The 20,908-nt window shown below is 46.2% G+C and overlaps 1 protein-coding gene and 1 pseudogene across 5 annotated transcripts in view; one reads left to right on the forward strand and one right to left on the reverse strand.

Annotated features, from left to right (window-relative positions):
• Positions 1-18,080, reverse strand: part of LOC144824188 (YEATS domain-containing protein 2-like) — a 41,701-nt pseudogene extending 23,621 nt beyond the window's left edge.
• UBE2F (ubiquitin conjugating enzyme E2 F (putative)) overlaps positions 1-20,908 on the forward strand; it is a 1,146,915-nt gene that overhangs the window by 15,007 nt on the left and 1,111,000 nt on the right. The window lies entirely within an intron of this gene.

The raw sequence follows: 20,908 nt of genomic DNA on the forward strand, positions 1-20,908 counted from the left end.
CATAATGGTGCAAGCATTGGCATAGCCAATAGGGCTCGCCTTTGGGACCTTATAAGTATTTAGTTATTTATTTATAAAGTTTTATATAGCGCGAACAAGCAGCACAATATCCTTGGTGCAACAACATTAACTGCTGCATGACTAAGCACTTATAAGGTCCCAATGGAGAGACATATTGGCTATGCTAATGCTTGTTGTGTGGGTGACTGATTGTATGTGTATGTAGTTTGTGTCTAGCACTTGTTTGGTGGCCTTTATGCTGAGGATGTTTTATGTTTAGGAAGCCAAGTCTTGGCTGCCTTTCTGAATTCAAATTGTTAATTATTTCTTGAGGCATCAAGTTTCAAGGTTTGGCCAACATTGCCATGAAGCCAACACTCTTCATTGGTATTAATTCAAGATATAAACACTGAGTATTCTCTTTGAAATTAAAGCATAATTCTAATGCTCGTAATATTGGTCGTTGTTATGATGTCCTGATACAGATTTAACTGTCTGACCAGTCTCATTACATTTTTTTTTTTAAACCGTGAAACAAAAATACATTCAGAGAAGGGCTTTGGGTCACCCCTCTTCATCATAGATTTGTTCAAATGTCATTCAGGTTTTACGTCCGTCGTTGCACCTTACGGCATGGGGCAATGAGTCAGCCCACTTCAAGCTATGGCTCTTTCACTGAGAGTGGCAGCATTTTGTTTGATTTCATATGCACGTTCGCCCAAAAAGAAGTGCATTTCAGTGCAAAATCTGGTATGCTAATGCTTTACTTTGGCAGTGCTTTTTTGTCATACTTTATCCATTCTTCAGCCTTGTTTACATCTTTAGTCACCCTTGTGTGTTTAAGTGTCTCCGTGTTACAGTAATTCAAAGCCCAGAATTTCTTTTGCACCAATAATAATCCTATTTTCTGCAATGTGAATTAAAAATCGTTTGTCTATGTTAAAGGACACCTGCCTGCTATGAAGCGCTGGTTCTGTTGTATTAAAATTATATGCAAGGGTTACGTTTTGGCAAATCTATTGGCAATCAATTGCCTGCCACATTTATGCTTGGCATGTTTTTTTATGGCATATGGTTGCAGGAAAAACGAAACCTAAAAATTCACATTGCCCTAGCATTACCAATGCTTGTTAATCAAGGTCTGGAAAAAAACACAAGTTGTGTGAGCAAAAATAATACATTCATCGCGGTTTTGTATGAGGTTATAGGGTACTGTGTTGGTGACTGGCCGTTAACTACATTAAACAGCAGATATCACATGAAGTCATTCATAGCAAACAATGAAAAAGGCTTTTTTTCTCTTTAGGTCGCCCCAGGGCAGCTCATCTGCTGCTGCGAGACATGCAGTATTGGAGTATGGCTTTGAAGCCCCGCCCACTCTCCCCCCCCCCCCATATTTTTAATTTGCTTGTGTCATTGTCCTTGGTAAAGGCTGGCTTCCGAGTCGTTATTAGGCTTGTTAGTCCCTCCTTGATACCGCCTTGTCTGCATTTTTTTTTTTTTTTTTTACCTCCCAAAACAACTGGACCTTTTACTTGCTATTTACATGGTATGGCCAGGGCGACTGACGCTGGAATCTGGGGACCACGGTTCGATTCCCGGCTCCGGCGGCAGGTTAGCCCAGCACCATGTGACTCTGGGCAATAGCTCGCTTAATCTTCCCGACGGCCCCCAGCGCCTAGAGACCCTTACGGGTGATTGTGCGCTTTACAAATGTGGACTTATGCTTTATCTAGGCTGTGAGCACTATTTTGTTTAATGACTTGCCCCTATACCACCCACTATGTCGCAGCACGCCGCCTGCTTTTATTTTATTTATTAATAGCGGTCCGCTTTCACTATAGCGGCTGCATTTCTTTATTTATTTTAGCAGCTCGGTTCTTTAAGTATAGTGGCCACGCTTATTTAATTTATTTATGGTTTGTTTACTAGCGCCCATGTGGTGGTTTCACATTCATAGAAGCCGCGCCCCTTTATTTAGTCTAAAGAAAGGTGCTCGGCTGCTTAAAGTGAAAGCGCAGCTTGGGCGCTTTTACAAAAAAAAATCTGCTTGTTAACTTGACAAACGGATGTTTTTATTTTTTTTGTCAAAGCGCCCTGTGCCGCTGTTTCACTTTTGTCTAAAGACAGGGGCGCGGCTTCTATGAATGTGAAAGCGCATGGGCGCTAGTAATTTGCAATGCAATAGATCTAGCATTTGCAAGAGTTTAAGCTATTGCATTGGCAGTGGCTCAAACTCATTAGCCTCCTACATCATTTGGTCAGACTTTAAGATAAGGAGGATAGTAATCTTTTACCAAGCTTCCTGAGCTACCAAATATACAAAAGATATGCAACAAATGAGCATTTGCCAAAAGAGGTCACCCCGGCTAAAGTTGGTGTACTCATGACCGATTTACCTCTATGTAATCAATTCAGTCTTTCAGTTGCTCATGTTTAGGCCCTTTATATGGCCAGAGATGCAGCTTTTTCAGTGCTGGTGGGTAAACGCATCGCACATGCACTGTTAGCCAAAGTGACGTGGAACCATGGTGGCGTCCTTATGCTAGACTTGGACCACAAGGGATGGGGCAGCCTGTCAGGCCTGCTCTGTGCCACCTCATCTTTGGCAAGTGTGGTTTTCAGGCTGGCATGAGATTGGTGCTTGTCTGCGGCAGTTAAGACTTCTAGGCTAGATTCAGAAGTGCTCCTTTTCAACAATTGCTGCCTTTGGGCCTTTTTCAAGTGGGTATTTGTCTTTGGCAGTTGTTCCCTCGGGCTAAGAACAGGGCTTCTGTAGCGATGAATACTCCCTCACCAGAAACAGATTTGAAGCAGTGGCAGCACCAGTCCTTGGCAAGCTGTAGGGGTCCTGAACAGCACAGTGTTGAATTCCATCTTGATTTCATTGCAAGGTTTGCTGTTGGAACCACACTGGGAGTCTAAGAAATTCTTATAATCGGCATTAAGCTGCTTTTTAATTGTCTTCGCTCCTTGGACAGTTATGGCGGATCCTCATGGACAGTCTCTCATCCTGTTGAGCCAGGCACTCTCCTCCCTTCTCTGAGCATACAGTCAGGCTTCTACGTGCTAAGTAGACCCTCCGCTTCTCGAGCAAGTTGCACAGACTTCAGTTGATCAGCATCACCTCCGGGACTTTGGCTGTCCTGTTAACACCTGCCCTGGTCACGCAGCAGCTCTTGGAGCTCTCTGCCGAGCCAAGGAGAACTTGCAAAAGGAACTAAGCGGAGTGGTTTGGGTCCCACATCTATGCTACTTTTCCTGAAAGGGTTTGTAAATCCTCTAAGGTCCTGGAACTCTTTTGGGGAGATCCTTTTTGAAATGTAATTTTCTGGCTGTCGTGCAGATTCCGGCCTGGTGCGAGGTGATTGCTGACACAGTAGGCAGAATGTGGCTGGCTAAAAGCAGGAGCAGCCAAAACCTCGGCAGCATGAAATATGACAAAGCTGTACCTCAGTCATCATTCTTCCTTAAGTAGCAATCTAGGTCAGACAAAATGTAGTCCCTGTCTAAAAAGCTCCCTAATTTTAACAGTACAATCTGCTTGGGAAAATCTAAACAGCAGCACCTTGATTTACTTTCTAAGGTTAGACCAGTCTTCATCCGCCCTCATTTCAGTGTCTGGGCCTCATCCTCCAGCCACAGGAACGCATCAATACACTTCCACTAACTGAGGAAGTTGTATTCATTTGCCATTTTGTGCTGTACTCCAACCTACCAACTTAAAACAAGCATTGAAAATGCAATAGGTCTTGCATTTGTTGGAGTTGGAGCAATTTGCATTATGAATGGCAATGTTTTGTACCTATGCAATAAATACGCCCTTCCCACCTTAATAAAATAGAGAACTCCGTTGTGTGTGTGTTTTAAAAAAAAATGTTTTTATGTAGTACACCTGCAATGGTGCTGCAGCGCTGGGAGGGAAAATGGCAGTCCAACTCCATGCTAAAACGAGCAGTGTTGTGAGAGTGCAGTCCCACCAGTGTTGTGAGGGTGTGTCACTATGTGTCCCTTGAGACCTTTTTTGGTCACATATGGTATTGCAGCCTACAACATGGCTACGCAAAGGGTATGGAGCAGCGGTGAGAGCTGCCGACTGGTGAGCTTGGGATCCGTGTTAGAGTCTGCTGTCTGGTATTCATCCTGTGATAATGGGCTGATTGTTTAATTCCCCCCGAGCCCATGGTTAGGTGCGCTGTATAAATAGAAGCGTTTAATGTAAAGTAACATAAGAATTCAGTGCAGTGTTCTTGGGGGCGGGCAAGCAGTGTCGTGCAGGGGGTGGGGTAGACGTCAAAGGGTATTAAAGAAGGGCACTGAATTGCAAATTATGCATACAGTAGCCAAAAAAAGAGCAAAACTGCAGTGCCCTTGGAGGGGTGGTGGGGCCTGCAAGCAGTGTTGGGGGATGCACAGGGAGATTAAGGGACATGATGCAACTGAAGCAGTGTTGTGGGAGGGGTGAGGGAGAGGCACAGGGAGATAAAGCGTCGGCAAGCAAATGATCCAGCTGAAGTGTCCCTTCCACTATGGTGCCATAATCCTCTGCACTCTCTTCAAATCCTAATGGAGAAATGCAAACACATCCTTGCTCACTACACCCCACCCCCCCTTATACGCACCCAAAAGGAACTTTCATTTATTGGCTGTACATTTTATCTTCTGACATGTTTTCAAATGGCTCAAACAAGGAGGTAGATCCTTGGGAGTCCAGGGCCCTAATCTTTGGAATGCTGTGAAACTAAATGTGGAAGCCAACCCAATTTACAGGCACTTCAGAGCAGCTGAAGCCAGAACTCTTGGAACTGGTGTACGACAAACATTTGAAGGTAGTATTCACCACTGAGGAACATCGTAAAGAAAATGTCCTAGCGATGGTACTGTAACAGCTTCCGAAATTGACTTTTTCTCACCTTCATAGCTGCGAAAAAACTAATAGGAGATGCACATCTTTCTCGAACACAAATAAAGAAGTAAATAAATACATCCTTTTGCCCTTAGGGACCATCATGGCCATGCTATTGAAAGACCTTTTGGATATAAAGTGGAACATCTCACACTTGAGCAAGTGTGTCCAATTCAGGGGTTGTTCCGAGAAGGGTACATGATATTTAACACTTATCTGCTCTGCTATTTTATCAGGATTTTGCAAGTAATGGTTACAAAGAGAAGTCATACAGTTTACATTGTCTTGCTTCCTCCTCTGGCTATATTTTAACACATTGTTACTGATTATTCTAGCAGTGTTCCCATCCCTCCAATACTGTTTTCAATGGTGAAACAATGTAACTCCTTAATCAAGTTCTCTTTGAAGGAGCCCGGTATTTAAGACTGAGCGACTGATAAAAGTGGAGAGAAAGGCTCTTGTTGTAGCCATTTAGTTCTGGAGGAGATCCAAGTAGAAGGTTTGAGGTAGCAATCGGAATGTGATCTTTTCAAATGTAAATCTTCAGTTTGTTCAGACTGGCTTTGGTCATCGTTGGAGGCAGTGAATTGCTGGTTTAATGGTAGTTCAACACCATACTACCTCACCTATAGTCCATGTGAAAGACTTAGCTTAGTTCTAGGTGTCCTACTGTTGGAAATACATTCCATCCCTTGGTTTCAGTAGTGTACAGGTATAGAGAGGTCATCTAAATCAAACGTTTTCTGCTCAAACCTGTCTGCCCAGCCATTTCAAACACACTGTATATCGCCAGACTGAAATACCTCAGCTGATGCACCCCCTTTAAGGATAATTTGTAGGTACTACTTGGCAGCAGTCCTACAGGAGGCTAGTCAAGTTACACCTTATACACTACTAGCAAGGAAATTTTAATTTAGCATTCACATTTGGCTGACACCGAGAGCTACTTGGGCATTGAGGCCCAATCAGTCTAGCAGTGATTATTGGTAGAGACTGCTGCCAGTTGATGGGTACCCACAGCAACCCTGTCGTGACTGCCTGATTAGAACCAGAATCTAACGCCACCCATACATTATTGCATATACGCTGCATTTCACTAACCTGTTAAAGATACACAATGAAATTTCATTGGGTGATAGGTTAACACTTGCTGAATTGGACAAAATATTTCGTTTTGTATGGCTCCACTAAACACACGGTTGACTTCCTCCTGGCTTTTTCACATCCACCTATTCTCATAACCTACTTGGTGAAGTCCATGTAATAGAAAACGAACAAATACAAAATAAATACGTTCACAATGCTTACGAAGGGCTTAATTATGAAGTCCCCAGATTTCAGTGCAAGGATACTGGAGATTCTGGGAGTGCTCCTACAGCTGAATATGGGGATTACAAGTAATTTCCCCCAGAACAGGTAAGAACACATGAACCCGTTATGTTATGAGGATTTCTATTGCACGCTTATCACCCAAAGGGTATAAAGGCGCTTAACCTGTGAATATCTGGTCCAAATCTGTGTACTGTTCCACCGTCCAGGGGAGAATACAAGCCAAAATCTGCAGGTGGCAAATGTGTGCGGAAGCTATATTTAGGTCCATGGTATAAGGGGGCAGGAGTAGAGAGAGAGCGAGTATGCTGGGTTGTTATATCTGTCTGGAGTATCAGCTGCTCCTCTGTGCTACATTAAGCGGGCAGGTGGACTGGTGTGGGTGCCGCAGATGCTTGCTGCCCAGAATTAGCAGACCTGGTAAGTCCATGACCAGAGATCCCTGGAAAAATGTGAAATATTGCCAGGAAAGACCGCACACCGCTACGCATAATAGCAAGAGCCACTTGCTGGGGAGTCAGGCTGGAAAGGCAGATGCTGACATGTTTATTTCACACGTTGAACCGTTTCCTACCAAATCAATGTGCACTCTTTTACTGTTCTTACATGTAGTCTCAAACTTGACAAATTGATGACCAGTTGCACATTTTTTCAGTTGGTCGTTTTGTTAGGCCAAACAATTAGTTTGTATTACTTACTTTCTAATAATAGTTTCATAAAAGATACTAATCACGTGATTCAAACACCTTTTTAAAATGTTAGCAACTATGCAAAAAAACAAAGATTTGCCTTAAGGCCCGCAACACGGGAGTGAGAAGCACAAACAAAAGCATCCTGCTAGCATTACTCCAATTTAAGTTTTAGTGGATAATATTCACATTATCGATAACCATTCAAACCTGGAGTTAGTTAGGTTCACCGTTTTGCAAACTTATTCAAGTCTCTTATCTTTTCAAAGGATAGTCATGAAGTGTACAGACGCGGTCATCATTCCTGTCCACTCACAAAACTGAGACCACACAAATTGCACAAAAACACCACAAGTGCGATTCTGAATGAAATCCTTGGCTTGAGTGGCAGAAGCTAAAGAAACATTACAAACAACAACTGTGCAGCCAAATGTGCAGGACATCATGAAGGGCCTCCTCCACACAGATGATTGTCACGCATTGGGACATAGAATCACAGGCCCAGATTAAAAAGCCTGAGATATCTACCGCTCAAAATGCCCAAGATAATAAACAGCGCACGCTGCCCAGCGATCCAGGCACGGCCAGTATGCCGTGGGACCTGAACCAGTGTTCAACCAGTTCTGCACGCGCACACGCCTACCAACAACTAAAGCTAAGGGAGCCTGTGTGGTGAGAGGGACACCGGGTGGGGGGTGCTCTCCTACTGGAAAATCGCCACTTGGACATCAATATCCAACAGAGCTTCTAATGCCCCAGGGTGGGAAATAAACCAACAAAGAAGCCCTATGAATAATGAAAGCTCAATAGTGCAGCCTCATCGGGCTTAAACTGGCCTAGGAAAGTATAACCCATAAGACCAGCCCAAGGGCCAGAAGCTGGCTCCCCAGGCCACCTGAAAGTTCCACAAAGCACTCTTACACATGCTGACAGAACTCCACTAACACAAAGGTCTTTTTACGATTCCAGCTTTAGGTCAGACATCTTGACTCCAGCGGGAGGCCAATCAGCAAAGATGATTGCCTTTCGATGTGCATATCGGAGTCAATCTAGACACACTCAACAGACCAAACACCCTGAAACTTCTACAACACATCCAGCCGTTGTTTCATATTACCAGTAGGTACATTGTCAGGGTGCAATTCATTCCTTTGACCTCACCTGTTAGAACACCCCCAAGCTATGTGTCCCGAAAAGGACAAGCCGAGGAGAATGCTTCATTGATAAAGCAAACATGTATATTAGGTGCAGAGTCGATGGTCAGCATGGGGGCAGACCGGTTATTACAACCGTCAAAGCCGCAACCCACCCCCACCCCCACCCCCACCCCCACCCCCCATCCTCCTCAAATCAGTTTATTGGTGTTGTGTTGCTTCCAACTTGGCCGACCTAATTCAGGCTGACCCCTAGCAAGGATCCCCCCATTACAGCAGCAGAGCAGGAAGCATCCAAACTTTAAACATAATGGAATGGAATGTTGTAGGGATGCATAAGAATTTGCAAAGCTCAACGGTGACCACATTCCTGAAAGGGGCAGATCTCGTCTGCGCTCAAGAAACTGGGCAACCACACCCATTCCCTTAACCGGCTATGCAGAATTTTTTTAACCTGCAATTAAGTTCAATCTATTTGGGAGGTCCTTGGGGGCATCTCTCTCTCTCATATATATATATATATATATATATATATATATATATATATATATGTCAAGTACTCCCTAAAGCTGTGCTTTACAGAGATAAAAAAACCCTCCTCCGACATGGTCCTAGCTGGCATTCTGAAAGGCCTTAAGTCTGTTGACGATCCACTACCCATACTCTGCATTAACGTATATTACAACCCCCATGGCCATGGACCCCAGGACAAGCTCACCCAGCTGATCAAGCAGATTGAAACTCTGATAATACAACATGCATTCATGGCAATTATCATCCTCTGGGACTTTAATACACATCATCTAGGGGAATGGGAGTCCGATGTCAGCACCTTTTGGGAGCACAGGGAGAATCAACACCCTCCTTCGATCGTACAATTTGGAAACAGTTAACTTCTTTTCCACAGTGGCTAAGCCAGGAATAGCCCATGCACCCACTTATAACAACCGGACAACTATAGACTACATCTTACTGAGCAGGCTGCTACGAAAAATTATACTAAGGGATACAGTGCTCCCAGGAAGTGAAAGCGATCATGCTGCATTGCTGCTGCACTTAATGACCACAGCGGAAAGCAGTCATATCATCTGCCCCCTCTGAGAGTCCAATGGCGAAGAACAACACCGACTCCTGAGGAGAATTAAATGGGGGCAGACTGCATCAACAAATTCATCTTATAGAAATCCACATGGACTGGTTGGCAGTCTGGGCTTAATAAGATGGTCATTATAGGTGAATGGGAAAATCTTGCACATGAATTGGGCACGCTGCTCCGAGGGAGCACCACTCGCAGCAAAACAAGCATGATAACCCACACCCTAAGCCGAGCTCCAGTGATCAAGCAAAGAGAGTAGCAATTAAAAATAAAACAAAGGGCATACAAAACAATTAGGAACAGAAGCTGCCAAAAAGCAGCTGAAATCAGCAGCAAAGACTCGCACGCATCTCGTCTGGAAACTAAAATGGGAATGTACAGAGGCAAAATGGTTAAAGATCTCAGAGTTGCTTGCACCATTAAAGGAAGTGACCCGAAATAGGACACACGGGTCATGCTTGACCACCTCTCGGCCTCCCCAGAAATGAGGAGTCTGGATGACAGTGGAGAATACAATCTAACTCTTTTATTAGTAGGTACACTGCAGTGGAGTCCGGTCTGACCAGCCTCATGGGATAGCTGTCGAAGTCCCGCCCCTGGTGGAAAAATACAGCTAGGGCAAAGGCTGAACAAAGAAGGCACAGAAGGATGGACTACCACCTGCAAAATAGGTAACGTTATCAGACTCCCAAGGCCGTCTGGTTCCGTCTCAGCTCTGTCTAATGTGGAAGCATAACTACAACCATGGATCGGCATGAAAGAGCAGAACAAGCTATTCATTAATACATTTAGGTTTCAACCTTGAATGCGATAAGTGAACAGCAGCTTTCTGCAGAGGCTAGCAGAGAGGCACAGAGGCCTGGTTTCGATCACAGCGCAACTTGGCAGCTACATGGCAGAAAATGGCATCACGGATGCTAACTTTAACATGCGTGATGTTCGAAAAGACGGTCACACGCATATGCATTAGCGGTCAATACAAAATAGCTACATGAATGCTAACATAACACCGTATAGAGCATAAGTGATGGGCAATGACACATTTAATTCTAACACCATGCAAGACCCAACAATTTTGCTAATATCTAAACCATTTGATTCATGGGTCATTCAGCAGAAGGAACTCTGTCTCTACCGAGACCTGGGTAACTCACGTGAAGTCTCTTCACCGACTTCCAGAAATCTATTTGTCCAAACGGACACACCTCACCAAGCAAGTTGGAAAACATCAGAGCTGAGCCTTCTGGGCCACCAGCAGAATGTACAGTTCCAAGCGAGGCAGTAGTCCCCACTATCTTAAAAAGGATCCGGCAAAATGGAGCCCCAGGCCCCAATGGCCTGCCCGGCTACCTTTTCAGGGAGGACATACATTTCTGGTCTTCAAATCTTTCATTGCTGTACGGAAAAAGAAGGTTTCTGGAGGACGTTCTGGTCTCCTGGAGGGGCTCACTGTTGCAAGCAATTTAAAAACAAGCATTTACAATGTAACGGTTTCGCCTTTGCAAAAGTTAGAGCTATTGGCATTGTAAATGAGAACATTTTTATTTATATGTTGGTTTTGAAAACAGATAAATAAATGGCATTGTCATTTACATTGCCAATAGCTTAATCTCTCGCAAATGTGAGACCTATTGCATTTCGCTTTAGCATTTCGCTTTCCTGCCCTCTGATTCTCTGATGTCTTTTGTGTTATGTCTTTTATGCTTGTCCAAAGCGCCGGGACGCCCCTTTGCTGGGGCAGCTGTGCGCTATAAAAGTGTTGATAACATAACATAACTGAAACATTTGCACACACACACACAAACATGCACAAGCAGTACACTGTAAAACACGTCATCTACACCCAGTACTGTACGCCTATTGCATTTATATATAATTCAAGCAGACTATACTGTTTAAAAACAGCCTACAGACACGTGTGCTAAACACATAACCCATAACACGCAGCAGGCAGACGTGGAATGCATACAATCTGTGCCTTGCATAGGCGGCGTGCACCCACGTCCTTTTGTAAATCAACAAAATGCACACACAATGAGCACAGCCTACTGTCCACCAAGTGGCATTATTCACAATATTGCGTGCATGGAAGGCATACATACTCACGCAATGCGATGTACACTATAAACTGTGATCTGTATTACATGTCTATGGTGCACATGTTGAGCGGCGCAAACCGGATGGAATGCTCACACATCTTGTAAACACTATATGGTGTGCACAAAATGTAAGCACATTATTCTGCACAATTACCATGCACGCAAGAGACGACGAAAAAACAACTTGTTTAAGGTGCAAACACGCCTAATGCACATCATACCATACATGCATGGAATGGACACAGAGTATATTGTAAAAGGAGCGCGCTTATGGTATAGGTTAACCACATATACAAAATACTCTTAACAAACTGAACAAAACTGACATGGCACAGACAATGCATACAAAATAAACTGCAGACAACGTTAGTTTGGAGTATAGCACACACAGTCTGCACACGCCCTATTCAATATACAAACATGACATGGAAATACGTGTACTTGAAAAGTATGCGCGTACTTTACGTTACTTATCCACAGCTCACACAAACTATACTGTACACAAAGAGTGCGCATGTGCGCCCTCATAATGTAAACATATGCGTACACTATTCGGAACACAACTAGAACTGTCTTAATATCTACCCTGGAAAACATCCTTTAAAAGCTAACCCTGCATATGATGTGTTTGAGGAGCAGGGCACGCAACCACACAGCATGCCCACACAACATGCAGTAAACACTCGGTGCGCTTGGACAACTGTATATAAAGAAGGCATGCCAAGGACCATTGCTGGGCTATTAGGGCTCACTTCTAGGAATCCATCGTGGCCGCCAGCCAGGCCCTTCCATCATGAGCACTTGGTGCTGGAGCGCGCAGAGTAGCTGAGCAAGTGGAAATCAGACAGAGACACTCCAAAGCTCTTGAAGGCATAAAATCTCCTTTGGTGCATGAATTAAACAAGACTAGTGAGAAATATTCCCAAAACACGGTTGTAGTAAAGGAATGGCCGATTCAAGTGTTTAAGGTTATGCTGGCAGAAGTACCGATGTACTTAAATTAAAGCGCTCCGAGGACAATTGAGTAGCGCTCATTTTTTAAATCCTACGCATGGACGAAAGTGTCCTCTTCCGATTTAGTGTTTGCAACAAAAAAAAAAGCGTGAGAAAGAAAGATTTCTATCAACATACGAATCTTCATTTTTATCCAAGCGTCGAGTACAACACTTGAAATGCTGTGAAAAACTATAATTTGCTGCAGCTGGTGAGTTCTTCTTTTTTCAAATATAAATATTTTCTTCTTTGAGGGTACTGACTGAGAGTACTTTCCATACCAAAGATAAACATGCTGCCTTCTTAAGGGCAACTTAACGGGGAGTTGCTAATGAAAGCACACGCACCTGGGCGCAATGACCCGTTATTTGCACCCGCAATCCTGGCACTGAATGAACGGCATGGCAGCGTGTGAAAGGAGAGGGAGCTGGGTACTTCTCTTCCCCAAGGCCACGCTGTGCCTCAGGGGCAGTGCTGGGAGTGCGGTGAGATTTAGATCTTGGGAACACTCCTGTAACAGAGCCTGAAAGTGCCAAAAAGCAAAGTCACGTTTATCTGTAATGTACATTCGCAAGTGACATCAAAGGAGCTATTTATTCCAGTCACACAAACCAAGGCTGCTGCCGCCGCCTCAGAAAGGTGTGTATATCACGAAACCTGGCCAGTCTGTTCTCGTGCACAAAATGACAAAAAAAATCTCTTTGCCTGCTCTGCATCCGCCCCTCTGTGGGCTGGGACCGGCTGCACTGGAATGTGGTTTCAAAAGTGGTGGATTGAGTGCTGGGGTGTGCGAAATTTGCGTAATTTCCTTTGGCACAGAATTTGGAACAAGCTGCAGCATCCCTCTGCAATCTGCCTACCCCACTGCAGGCTGTTACTCTGCTCTCCACAGCCGCTGCCCCTCACCGTCATCTCTCGCTTGCAGAGAGTGTCTCTGGTCTGGGGAAGGCTGCACGGATGGCTGAAAATCCTGCTCGCTCGCCTCCTGGGGGTCCCGGGAAGTTGCCTCCTCCTCCTCCGTGGGCTCCTCTGCCAGAGCTGCGGCCGCATACCTTTTCCCCAGCAGCTTCTTGGCGGCCTCGAAAAGGAGGTCAGGAAGAGATGCGAGAAGTCGACGGGCCCGGGCGATATCTTCGGAGGAATGACCTAAACAAACCTTTGAAGAAAAAAAATAAACAACCGCCCACCGCCGCATGACGTTCAAAAAGGGGCGGAGCGAGAAAAAATCACAGGAACGCCCACGAATCTGCTCCGAGAATTACGGACAGATCTCTCTTCCAATGGCTAGCCTCCATTTATGGAGCTAGCCAATGGAAGAGAGAGGCGGGTTAAAGCCCCGTACTTAAAATCAAAAGATTTCGCCTGCGCGATACTGCTTGCACAGTAAAGGCCAGGCGAAACCTAAAAAAGGGAAAAACACAGATCCAAAGAACTATCGGGTGACCGCCCTGTTGGACATTGAGGGAAAGGCTTATGCGAGTACACTTTTGCAGGAACTAGCAGACTGGGTACATACTGAAGGTGTGCTGCCATTCTACCAGACTGGGTTCAGACCAGGGGGCTCAACAGTTTCTTTGTCATATTTATCCCATCAGGCAGTAGCCTGACCCTCTCCCCTGGTTTTTACCTGCTTCGACTACTCTGCAGCCTTCGATGGGGCAGTCTGCAGCGTCCTTTGGCAGAAACTGGTACGGTGGAACATCTGCCCGAAATTACTACGAGCTATTAGATCTCTGTACTCTGGAACCTGGGTAAGGAGTAAACTCTCTAGAGAGTCCGCTACGGAAGAAATTGCCACAGATCGGGGGCTAAATGAGGGATGCGTCCTTGCACCACTTTTTAAAAACAATTGTACACTGCTGACTTGGTTTCAGCACTGTACGGAGCCTCTCTTGCCACTCCACAAATTGGAAACCTAAAAATCCACCTGGTGGAGTATGCAGACGACCTTGTTCTTTTGGATCACACTAAAACAGGCCTCCAAAAAACTCTCACCGCCGTGTCTGAGTACAACATCAAGAACGAGCTGGTAGCTAGCGTGAGTAAGTCGAAAATTGTGATCTTTGGCTGCCACCCAAAGAACAAGCATTGGCATAGCCAATAGGTCTCGCCTTTGGGACCTTATAAGTGTTTAGCCATGCAACACTTAATGTTGTTGCACCAAGGATATTGTGCTGGATAACTTATAAGGTCCCAAAGGCGAGACCTATTGGCTATGCCAATGCTTGTTTTTATTTGAGCTGTAATTTTTTTTGGGGGGGGGTTAAAAAGTTTAGAAAAACACGATCCTAACAATGTTTTTTTTATAAACCCCCTCTTTAAACCTCCAATCCATCAATCAATCGGAGTACTTGTAGAGCGCGCTACTTACCCGTGAGGGTCTCAAGGCTCTGAGGAGAGGGGAGGGGGGTTGCTGCTACTGCCAGGTCTTGAGGAGTCTCCTGAAGGAGAGTAGGTCTTGGGTCTGCCGTATGTGGGTAGGGAGGGTGTTCCAGGTCTTGGCGGCGAGGTAGGAGAAGCATCTGCCGCCGGACGTCGTTCGTTGGATGCAGGGAACTGCGGCGAGGGCGAGGCTGGTGGAGCAGAGCTGGCGGGTGGGGGTGTAGAAGCTGAGTCAACTGTTAAGGTAGGCTGGTCCGGCGTTGTGGAGTACTTTATGTGCTTGGGTGACGAGCTTGAAGGTGATCTTCTTGTCGACGGGGAGCCACTGCAGGTCTCTCAGGTGGGGTGTTATGTGGCTCCGGCGGGGACGTTGACGATTAGTTGGGTGGAGGCGTTTTGGATGCGTTGTAGTCGTCGTAGGTGTTTTTTCTGGGATTTCTCGGTAGAGTGCGTTGCCGTAGTTCAGTCTGCTGCTGACGAGGGCCTGTGTCACCGAGGGCCTGTTGACGATTTTCTCGATGACCTTTAACGGGAGCAGGGAGATAGGCCGGAAGTTCTTGAGGTCCTTGGGGTCTGCCTTGGGCTTCTTGAGGAGTGCGTTGATTTTGGCGTGCTTCCAGCTTTCCGGGAATGTTGCTGTTTCGAAGGAGATGTTGATGACCTTCTGTAGTTTGGGTGCGATGGCTGCATCTGCTTTGTTGAATACGTGGTGTGGGCACGTGTCTGACGGGGATCCTGAGTGGATGGAGTTCATGATCTTGCGTGTCTCGTCGTCGATGTTGGACCAGGAGGTCAGGCGGATGGCGATGGCGCTGGTGGTGTTCACAGAGGAGGTGGAGTCTGGCGTCGTCCTGGGCGGTTGTGGTGTTGAAGCTGTCGTGGATGTCAGTGATCTTGCGGTGGAAGAAGATGGCTAGTGAGTCACACAGTTCTTGTGAGGGCGGGATGTCATTGGTGTTGGGGTTGGAGAGTTCCTTTACGATGCTGAAGAGCTCTTTGCTGTTGGGATGTCGTACTAACATTGAAACACAGTTCCTCAGCCAGTCACGTTAAAATAGCTTATATAAGCACCTTGCATCTGTTAGGAAACTGTTCCTAATCAAAATATAAACACAATAAAAGTGAAATACACGCTACGGAAAAACATAATATGGTGCATAAACATTAGTAAAATATAATCCTACGTTCATAGAAACACTAATTACAACCAGTTAGCCACAGAAATATGTGTGCATGCAGCATCTACAGGGTTAAAGTGTAGCAGACATGGCTGTAACTGTTCTACGGAGAGCTTAACTATTGTGCCATGATTCAAAAGCTAGTGACCCGATGCTGTAACTTGAACATATTTTTAGTGACTTGTTGTTTTGGCAGTAAAAAGGGCACAAATATGGCGAAAAATAGGATTTGCACTAGTTCACACATTTGTGAAGTACATACAGTGAAATTTTTAACACTGGTTAAAAAGTGCACCGTCAGCTATCCTAAAGTAACGTGCATCTATAACCTCTGTATACTGTTGCGCACATGTGCAGGTAATAGTGATATGCAATGATATTGTGCACTTGTATTAACGTGTGGCTGCAAAGTTCTGTTCAGTGCATGGTGTACGTTATGTTGGGATACATTCATAATACACCCATCTTGCACTGCTTCTCCTCTGTAATGTGGCACATTACTGGATGGAAACAACCTGCACAGTGCCCCACCAAAGCCACAAAGTTTGTTTGCACTGCGCGCGCTATACATAAAGCTTTATTGAACGTGGAGGCGCTTCACCACCAATGTCGGGCCCCCTGCGTTACACAACCAGCAAGTAACAGGTGCGTGCACGTTTACAATGTACATTGGGTATAACACAGGAATTATGTCAGGTGTGCGACTTCCAGCAGGAAAAAAATCAGGAAATTGGTTCTAAAAAAAAAAAAAAAGTTAAAAGGGAATAAAAAAAAATAGTTTTTAAGCACTCGTGCTTGTGGTAGCATGCCCCTAGCGGGAGCAGCGGAACATCTGTTTACAATTAGCACGCGTGCCACTGCTCACTCCCGCAAAGTGGATGCCAGCACCAGCACTAGTGCTTAAGAGCAGAGACTTTCATGGAACTTTGTCTACCTCAAGTTCTACAAACTCATAAGCCCCATCTTATGCAGGTCGTGGGGAGACCAGAACTAAAGCTGATCTTAGCCACAAGACTACACCTGCTTCCCATAAAAGAATTCTATCCCTCTTGGAAAGCACTGTCTGACATCACAGAGTGTCGTCTATGTAACTATAAAAGGGAGTCCCTGGTACATATATTTTAATGCTGTCCAGTCTTGAGGCAAGCCTGCTGAATCTATCTCGGACCCATACTTTTTCCAACAGGGCACTCGCAGAGCAAAGTAGGCAGTTTGTCAGCTCTATGCCCTAGACATTGTGAAGAACGTGGCCAATTTTGGTAAATTTGTACACTATATGCTCACACTTTTGAAGACAAGTTGGCAGAGATCGACTACCAGCCTAATGTGCCCCATGACATCAGGAACACCCTCTGAGGCTTGTTTCATCCCAAAACTGCAGATTCTTCAATCAGTAGGTGCGACCTACTCTTGGTTACTCTTTGTGATTCAGGTGCAAATTGTAAACAAACACAATCCTTTACAAAGGGGGAATCTTAGGCCATGGCAAACAGTGGACCCTATTCACAAAGATTGTGCTTTAAGTAGGTTGATTTGCTGTTGTAGCACTCTGGACTAGATTACATCCAGGAGTACCCTTAAATCAGAATATGTGACCGCAAAATCTGTGAATCAAGCCCCCAGTCACGTTTTAACAACTTCTACCCGACTAGAGGGCAAAGGTTCCGAGGCTGAGGAGGTTACAAGGGCAGCGACGGAAACGCCAACGGTAAGTGTTTTGCCCGCTGCGCAGTTGTGGGTTGGGGGCAGGCTGGCGCAGTTTTTCCCCACTTGGGAGGCTCTTACTGGGGACGCTTGGGTGCTTCAAACGGTAAGGGGTTCCAGATAGTTTTACGGTCCCCCCCCCCCCAGGACGTCCGTCCCCGTCCAATAGTCTTCTGTGTGGCAGATGCGGCTGTGGTAGACGAGGAGGTGGCCGATCTGCTCTTCCAAGGGACAGTGAGCCTTACGGAGATTCACCCCACGGGGTTCCTCAGCAACATATTTTTGGTGGACAAGGCTGACTGGGGTCGGAGTCCAGTCATCAACCTTCAGGAATTCAACGAGTGGCTGGTGTACAAACATTTCAAGATGGAGGGCATTCATCTTCTCCGAGACGTCCTCCTGCCACTCGATTGGATGGTGCGGCTACACCTGAAGGACGCCTACCTGGTGGTCCCGATTTTTCCACCTCACAGGCGGTTTCTTCAGTTTCTTTGTCGGGGACAAGCTTACGAGTTCTGATGTCTGCCGTTCGGGCTTTCCTCAGCCCCATGGTGTTTCACCAAGGTCCTCAAGCCGGCGGTGGAATATTTGAGAGTGCACGTGGTCCGCTTGATCGTCTACTTGGATGATATTCTCCTCTTGGCCCAGTGCCCTTTACAGCTGCGGGGTCATCTGCAGATGGCGGTATCCTTGCTTCGGGATTTGGCGTTTTTAATCCACGAACATAAGTCCCTCTTGGTCCTGACTCAGAAGGCGACCTTTCTGGGATTTGTGATAGACTCTGCCTCCGCTACGCTTAGTCTACCCTCCAGGAAGGTGGCGAAGATTTGTCACGAGATCCGTCAGACCCTGGCCAAGCAGGGTACTTCTTTACAGCAGATAGCCCGTCTGGTGGGTCTTTTATTGATCACTATTCAGGCGATTTTCCCAGGGTCGTTGCATTATCGGGCCCTTCAGCACTTAAAGGCGCATCATCTGCGTAAAGGCCTGACGTATTCTCAGGTTGTTCCTCTGACGGACGAGGTACACGAAGAATTGGAGTGGTGGCTATCCCACATGGAGGCCTGGAATGGAAGAGCAATCTTCGGTTCCGCTCCCGACTTGGTGATAGCGTTGGATGCAAGCCGGACAGGCTGGGGAGCGCGGTGTGGGGAGTTCTCTACCGGCGGAGGTCTCCTCAAGAACAACAACTTCATATCCACTGTCTGCGGCTTCTGGCGGGTTCCTTTGCGGTCCGTTGCTGGACCAAGGACAGTGAACAAGCTTCAGTTCTCCTAAAAATGGACAATCGCCTGGGCGGCACCCGATCGAAGGCCTTGGCAAACATGGCGAAACAGTTTTGGGAGTTTTGCCTCTCCAATCGGATCTCTGTCACAGCGGAGTATCTTCCAGGACGGGAAGACTTGGTGGCAGTTTGGCATTCCCGTTTTCTCCGAGACTCCAGCGTTTGGAAGCTGGACCCGGAGATTTTTCGGTACCTGCAGGAACACTGGGATCCTTTTTCCATCGACCACTTTGCTTGTCGCCTCGACCGGCTACTCCCCCGGTTCTTCAGTTGGAGGCCGGATCCTCTGGCGGTGGCGACCGATGCGTTCAGCCAGGAGTAGAGTCAGGAGAGCGGATATGGGTTTCCACCTTTCTCGATGGTCACCCGGGTGGCGGCCGACGTTCGCAGACAGGGAGCTTCCGTGGTTCTGGTAACGCCGTTCTGGAGGTCGCAAGTTTGGTCTCCGGTTCTACTGGAACTTTCTTGGGATTCTCCAATCCGACTCCTCCACACTCCCCATCTACTGTTGAGTCCGGAGGGAGTTCCTCACCGGTTGGTGGAGGACGGTTCACTGCAGCTCATGGCCTGGCGGATTACAGGCAACCCTCGAGACTGCCGGGTCTTTCGAAGCACGTTGAGCTCCTATTGTCCAGAGCTTTGGCGGACAGCACGTCCAAATGATACAAATTGGATTGGACGTGATGGGTATGTTGGTGTATGCGACGGGAAGTGGATCCCGTGGTCGCAGATATGACTCATGTTCTCAATTATCTGGGGGATTTGGCACAGAATGGCTTGGCGTATAGGTCAGAGAATACGGTCTTCTCGGCTATTTCAGCGGGGCATGCTCAAGTGGATGGAGCCCCCTTGGGGGAACATCCTTTCGTTTTGTAAACTGCTCAGAGGTATTAGACTATTGTTACCTCCAGAACCCTGCTATTCTGTCCTCTGGGACGTTAACCAGGTTTTGAATTTATTGTTGTCTTGGCAACCGGACAGTTTCCTCTCCAGGAAGGAGCTGTCGGCCAAATTAGCGATGTTGCTATGTTTGGTGTCGTGCAGAAGAGTATCTGATGTCCGAGCTTTGGATATTACAGCGAGGGTTTTCTCCCCTGAGGGAGTTACCTTTTTTTTTTTTAAACGTAGTTTATTGATTTTCGTACAAAACAGACATAAACACAGGTGGCCCGGTGGCCTCAAAATATCCTCCCTGTAATTGGAAATACCCTGTCTAAATCTTGCTGCATGTCATACCCATGTGTCGACTATTTAACAGGATCCTCAATATAGTCCAATAAACCCCGTCCTTTATACCCTCAACTCCCTTTTCTAACAACAGTTGCTCCCTCCCTCCTCCCAGTTCTCGTCACTGATGCATAGAGCTGTAATAATCCTTTATATTATTTGTGCTCAGGAAAACACTACGTCCTAATCCTGTCTATGTTCCTGCTGTGTTTCGGGACTTCTCCTGCATGATGCAATACTCCAGCTAGCCCTCTTGCGTCTCGTAGTCTCGTAACGCCTGTACTAACGCCTCCCATGCTGTCGCTGTTTCCAGTTCTCTATCATTACTTCACCTTCGCGCCTGTTGAAATCGCAGCGCACTCTCACTATTTGCCCATTTTACAAACTCATTTCTCCACCTCTTGCTACTAGGTCCTACTGTCGCTTTCCAATGTCTTATAATTTCCCGTTTTGTTAATATGAGCCCCATATCGATGAATGTACTCGTTATTTTGTTTTTGGATGTGTGGGGGAACCAGTGGCTGGTGGCCATATCGAATGGCAGTTGTCTCTCTGTTATCTCATTCAGGGTTTCTCCCATTTTTATCCAGTAGTACCCCATTATTGGGCAAGACCATAGCATGTGTTCTAATTCTACTCCCGTCCGCGTACACCTGGGACAAGCTGCCTCAGGAATCTTAAAATATTTACTGATCCTTCCAGGCGTCAAGTACGCTCTGTGGAGGATGTAGAAGTGTACTAGCTGGAATCTCGCATTTCTTGAGCTCTTCCATGCTCTCCGTACTATTTGTGTCCAGGCGGTTTCAGGGATTTCTTTACCTATATCGACCTCCCATTTCCCTGTCCGCGTCTCCAGAGGAGTTCAT

Source organism: Lissotriton helveticus, chromosome 3_1, assembly GCF_964261635.1.
Source record: "Lissotriton helveticus chromosome 3_1, aLisHel1.1, whole genome shotgun sequence".
Lineage (NCBI taxonomy): Eukaryota > Metazoa > Chordata > Amphibia > Caudata > Salamandridae > Lissotriton > Lissotriton helveticus.